Below are 6,876 nucleotides of genomic sequence, written 5' to 3'. Positions count from 1 at the left end.
GGTGCTCATCTCTAAGCAGTACTTTGCTTTAATAAATACTAGCTTTTTAAAAATTGCTAACTGGACTATTCTAAACACCTGCATTTAATAATAATTATAGATATGCATTTCTTGGTGTGGCAGTGCTTTGTCAGTCTTTGAGGAAAGCTCTTTGGTAAACGAGTTCTTAATTTTATTGATAATGACATCTAACGCTGAAGTAGCAGCACAAGACGGGAGTTTCTCCTTACAGCAACCTGTTGGTAATTGTAATGTCTTTTTATGTCTGATATTTCTGCGCTGCCCTTTTATGTTTATTAGTAGCTCTGTAGAGTTATAAGTAGGGATGGTAATCAAAATATTTAACAACTAGAAAGGCACAGACACCATCCAGAAGGCAGGCCTTTCAGAAACAACCCTAGGGCCCAAACTGGTACTTCCTGGCTCGCTGAACATTGGCCATGGTTTTAGGTATATTTTATTTTAAAACATGAATGTATATTCTTTTATGAGGCCTTCTCAGTATTTGCCCTGATCTTCAGTTGTCATTCCTAGTACATGATATGCTTACTATCAATTTATGGTATAGAAAAAATATTTTGTAGTTCAAAGAAAACAAGATTTTACTTATAACTGGGAATCCTTTTGCAATTCTGAAGATTAGATATATTACTTCAGGACTTGATCATATAGAAAGCATATGCAGAACATTTTAAAGAAAATGCCTGAAGTGCCTAGAATTTAAAATTCTTTCATGACATATTTACAGAAATCTTTTTCGAAAGACTAGTAATATAAGTCTATAGTTTATAGTGTTATTTTGCATTGTTCGTACGCTGTTTCATAAAATATAATGTTTTCCACAATGACAGAACTATCTTGACTTCCCTTGAAAACTGTCTGAACTTTATTTCATTAGTTGAGGTTCTTTGCAAGGCAGGTGCTCAACATAAACTTCCCAATTTAAACAGTGGTTTAGAAGACTTTTGCTACAGTAATAAGGAGAGAAACTTAACAGGCTAAAAATCTAGAGAATTCTACATATTCTGAGGAATCCATGCCATTGTTGCCTTTGCTTGTAAATATCTTGGAATGTTTCTAGTTGCCTATAAGCCTGTGTTCAAACTCATATTGCATTTACTAGTAGTATTTCTTTCATTAGTATGCTAATCATCTGATCTGCAAGGTAAGGTTGGATGAGTAGACTTAACACTACTGAACTGTACACTGGAAAAGGTTAAGATGGTAAATTTTATGTGTCTTTTACCACAATTAAAAATAAATAATACGGGCGCCTGGGTGGCTCGGATGGTTAAGCGTCTGCCTTCGGCTCAGGTCATGGTCCCGGGGTCCTGGGATCGAGTCCCGCATCGGGCTCCCTGCTCCTTGGGAGCCTGCTTCTCCCTCTGCCTCTCTCTCTCTCTGTCTCTCATGAATAAATAAATCTTAAAAAAAATAAAATTAAAATAAATAAATAAATAAATAAATAATACATTCAGTAGGAAACAAATAAGGTTGGAGTTGTCTGTGTAAGTTTGGGGGGGATATCTGCTCTTAAAAAAGGGAGGGGGCGAAAGCATTTGCTTCTAAAATGCACGCCTTCTCTGGGAAGAAAATGAATAAAATTCTTAAAAAGGTAAATGTGGGGGGGGGAGTTTATGTTAACTGTATATAATTGATCTGTTCAAACCATAGTTACCTTTATTTAAAAGGGTAAACACACAAGACACACATTTTCCAGAGCACATGGGCTTCCCTCCCAGGCCTCTTGCAAACTCCTCATGCAAAATTCTCTTGCAATGAGTCTTCCAAATTGGAGTGAGAACCAATGTACCAATGCCTGATTTGCCCTTAAATCTTAGAGCTACAAAGATGTATTTATTGGGTGTGTCCCGGTTTGCCACTCATGATTCACTTGCACCTGGTGTTCTGGTATGATTATTAACAGCATCCTCTCACTCTCAACCATGTCCTGGTTTGCATGATAAATTCTTGGTCACCTTCTCCGTAGAGGTTATGGAAACTGCCTTGGGGAGGTGTGGTTCCACCTTAACCATATGATCTCCAAAGGGGTGCTGCAGATTCCGGGGCTACTATACACCCTAACAAGAAACTTTTTGTCTTTTGTGCCTCCAAAAGTGTTTTACTTGTACCTTCCTAAACTTGAAGGGGGAAAATGGGCTTGAGGTCTGTCAGAGGGCTTGAGAAAGAATTTTGTATTAACATTGCTGCTCATCTTCATTAAATATTATAATAAAACACTTCCTTTACAATATTAATATTTGTTGAATGGCTTTTTCTTCCTATTAGTTTTTTTTTTTTTAATATGTACAATATCTCTACAATTAGTGGGACATCCTTTACCATGTAGATTGGAAAGTGACTGGAAAACTCCTAACAGATTTATTAGAAAAGCAGGAAAACAAAAACCACCCACTCCTCAGCTCACCTCTTTCTGTCAGATCAGTGCACAATCTGCTCACATTCCAATAGGGCAAGCTGCCAGTCCTTTTCTCCTTTCCAGAGCTACGTGGGCTAGGGTAAAGTTGGCTATTCTAAAAGCAGGCATCCCCCTCAAAAAAACTGGGGAAGATGTCTTTCCCTTGCTCACCGAGGGACACATTTCTTTTGGTGCAGTATTAGCAAAATTACAGTACTGTAATCACTTCAGGTATTTTTCTGTGTCACTAGAAGAACCAACATTATTTACTTGATACCTATTCTACTTAATGTTTTATTGTCCTTTTAATTCAACTTTATTGGTTAAATTCTTTCCTATAAAATGTTACTGAGCAAAAATGGATATAGTTTATTTAAGCGAATAGGCTCTAATTTTAATCATATAATGAGTACATCTAAACAATACTGGCTACTTTACATGTAAATAGTAATGCATTCTTATTAGGAACTGAATGTTTATGGCCCCCCCATTCATATGTTGAAACCTAACCCCCAATGTGATGGTATTAGGAGGTGGGGCCTTTGGGAGGTGATTAGGTCATAAGGGTGGTGCCTCATGATGGGGTTAGTGCCCTTAAAAAGAGACCCCAGAGAGTTCTCTCACTTCACATCCTTCAGAGGATGATGTGAGGATACAGCAAGAAGATGGCCATCAAAGAGCCAGTGAGGAAGTTCTCACCAGATACCGAATCTGCTGGCACCTTGATCTTGGACTTCCAGGCTCCAGAACTGTGAGAAATAAATTACTGTTGTTTGTAAGCTCCCCAGTCTATGGTACATTGTTATGGCAGCCCAAACAGACTAAGACACTTGTCATCCCTGTGTACATTCTGATTCCCACTTTTTGAGTTCAACCACTCTTCAGAAATGGTACTTTGGTTTGGGTTCTAGGTGGGGATATCGACTCTGCCAGCATTCCTTCTCAAACCACCAGTAGTTGTGTTGCTTAGCGCTTATCACCAAACAAAAGAATCAAGTAATAAACATTATTGATGCATAGTTCTTTCCTCTTTTTTTTTTTTAAGATTTTATTTGAGAGAGAGAGCAAGAGAGAGCATGAGCTGGGGGTGGGGGGCAGAAGGAGAGAGGGAAGCAGACTCCCCGCTGAGCAGGGAGCCCGATGTAGGGCTCAATCCCAGGACCCCAGGATCATGACCTGAGCTGAAGGCAGACACTTAACCGACTGAGCCACCCAGGCACCCCAGTTCTTTCCTCTTTTAATCAGTTGTATAAATATAGATTTGCATGTACTTTTCATATTAATATACATTAAGTATTTTATTTCGCTATCTTAGGTAATAACTCTAATCTGGAAAATATATAAAGCCCTTGGTATAGCAATGACAGTTGGAGAGGACTTGAGACCCCACAGTATGTCCCTGAATAAATCTGGTGACTAATCCTGAAATTAATGGTAGGTGAGAAATGAAATATCCTTTCCTGAGAATTTCTGCACTGACCATTCAATGAATCCTAGTACCATAGTCCTAGAGCAAGAAAAAAACCAAGTTAATTCAAAGAGTCCCAGTCTGGCTTTCAGAGAGTAGACATTTTGTTTCTTGCTCTCCCTTTATGCTTGCAATAAATGTGGGATACATTTATGGGTCATTCTTTGGTCATTTTATTTTCTATTTTCTACTGATGATGTAAAATTAAAGTTTAGACATTTTCCCATAGAGGGGGGATAAACTAAAATGTACATACCTGAGAATAAGTAGATGGTGTATGTCAGGAACCAAGAAAAATGTTACGTTGCAGAGTAAAGATTACATTGTTCTATTTATTAGGATATCATAGTACAATGTATCTTTGCATTAAAATTTTTACTTTTTTTTTTTTTTTTTAAGATTTTTTTTATTTATTTGACAGAGAAAGACACAGTGAGAGAGGGAACACAGGCAGGGGGAGTGGGAGAGGGAGAAGCAGACTCCCTGCCGAGCAGGGAGCCCGATGCGGGACTCGATCCAGGGACTCCAGGATCATGACCTGAGCCGAAGGCAGTCGCTTAACCAACTGAGCCACCCAGGCGCCCCTACATACTTTATTTTTATCTAATGATTTATTGAATTCAAATGCGGATAGGTATAATTTGAGGTGAAATTGGCTTTTAGAATAACTTATGTAATGAAGTTAATTTGAGCAGTTCAAGCTTGTTCATGAAAATGAATTCAGTGGTTAATTGTTGAGGATAAATGTCTAATGCCTATAAAAGGAGATTTACATTCATTTGTAAATCATAATAAAATAAAATCTAAGTCTGTATCCTTTTTTAATTGGGAGCATCTTCCTAGAAGGCATTCTTTTTTTTTTTTAGATTTATTTATTTATTTTAGAGAGAGAAAGAGCGTGTGTGCAGCAGGGGGAGGGCCAGAGGGAGAAAATCCCAAGCAGGCTCCCCGCTGAGTGTGGAGCCCCCAACGTGGGGCTCAATCTCATAACCCTGAGACCATGACCTGAGCCGAAATCAAGAGTTGGACACTTGGGCGCCTGAGTGGCTCAGTTGGTTAAGCGACTGCCTTCAGCTCAGGTCATGATCCCAGGGTCCTGGGATCGAGTCCCGCATCGGGCTCCCTGCTCTGCGGGGAGCGTGCTTCTCCCTCTCCCACTCCCCCTGCTTGTGTTCCCTCTCTCGCTGTGTCTCTCTCTGTCAAATGACTAATTAAAATCTTAAAAAAAAAAAAAAAAAGAGTTGGACACTCAACCAAGTGACCCAGGCGCCCTTCCTAGAAGACATTCTTACTTAGTGTTCTGACAGAAAAGTCTGGTCTAACTCATAAGAAATGTTACAGCAACCCAGTCACACTTTCAGAATGGTAGCAATTCTCAATGATTCTCTACGATTTTCCTGGTCACAGGAACCAGCAAAATTGGTGATTTGCACAGCTACAGTTTTTGCCACTCAGGGCATTCTCAGTCAGGGGCTGTAACTAAGTCTCCACCTTCAAGGAATTTAAAATTTATTGCAAGAAGCAGCTTTGTGAAGGCAACAAAGTATAATATAGTGTGATAGGTGTTACAAAGGTGAAATACTTGTGCTAGGAACATATGCAGGACAAGTACCAACCCACTCTTGAGGAGGTAAGGGAGTTTTCACATCAGTGATGATGATACAACAGCTAACATGTCAGAAACACTGTTGTCAGGCACTATGCCAACATACAGTACGCACTTGGAAACTATTATCACTATCTTGATTTATACAGATGAGAAAACTGAGGACTAGACATTAAGGAGTTTACTCAAGATCAGAGAGCCAAGGCTTGGGTTTCCCCGTCTGTCCAACTTCAAAGTTTATGACACTAATTACTGATGCACTGAGCTGGACAAGGTCAACTTGGAGGTGTATTATTCCAAGTGTCTCTGCAAGAGGGAATAGGGCAAGGCTTTATGCACTTTGGGCGTCTGCTGAATGATTCCAGGGATGGACTAGAAGCAGGGGCAGTTTAGTAATTGGGTACCTCAGTGATTTTGATTTGGAGGAGAGAGGAACAAAGCTAGGCCAGGGAAGTTATCCAATCTTCCTCGAAAGATGGGGACTGTTAATCATTTTGCAGCCGCAGCATGTCCTCAAGAGAAGCATTTTTTGTTCTTGGTCTTGTCTCTGCCCTTGTATATGTACATCACAGTCTCATTATTAGCAGGGCTGATTTTACTTTCTCAATCCTACTCTCACTGCCCCGGTTTAATTGCTCATCTAGACTGTGATAGTCCAGCTTCGTCCTTTATATTGCAAACCAGAGTAATTTACCTAAAACACAAATATGACAACAAACCTCAAAAGCTTTTCGATGGTTCCCTGTTGGCTACAGAACATAATTAGAGCCTCTGAGCATGGTTTACTAGGCCCGTCTACATAACCCAGGCCCAGCCCATCTCTACACTGTGTTCCTTGATACTCTGGAACTTCCCTTTAAATTCGATTGCCAAAATTCTTGGGGGTCTGGCCGATTCCACATTGTTTCACTTCTCAGTGCCTTTGCTTATGCCGATTTACCATTCCCACCTGGGAATCTCACTCTTCTCCACCTGGGTAAAGGCTACCTTCCTGCAAAACTCAGGCATCAGAAAGTTCTCGCTGAATCCCCGGTGGACTGTTAAGTAAACTACGTTGCCTGTACTATATTATTTTATCTATGCATTGGTCCTTTTCTGCCTCTAGATTGCATATTCCTTGCGAGCAGAGGTTACACGTTCGCAGCCCAAGTGTTGATTTCCCTATAGAGGTGACAGGTGTGAATGGAAGGGGGCGGACTCTGGAGTTTGTCTGAGGGGCTGATAGGTGGAACCGCAGAAGGAGGAGCCTGGACAAGTAGGGCTGGGAAGCTAGGCGAGTGACTGTGCGTGGGACGAGGTCTCGTGAGTCGATGAGGACGAGAGAGAGACAGAGAAGTGTGACTTTAACTTCCTGACACAGGACACAGACCACTCTGGTGTGGG

Source organism: Neomonachus schauinslandi, chromosome X (assembly GCF_002201575.2).
Source record: "Neomonachus schauinslandi chromosome X, ASM220157v2, whole genome shotgun sequence".
Lineage (NCBI taxonomy): Eukaryota > Metazoa > Chordata > Mammalia > Carnivora > Phocidae > Neomonachus > Neomonachus schauinslandi.
Note: the sequence above shows the minus strand (reverse complement) of the source record.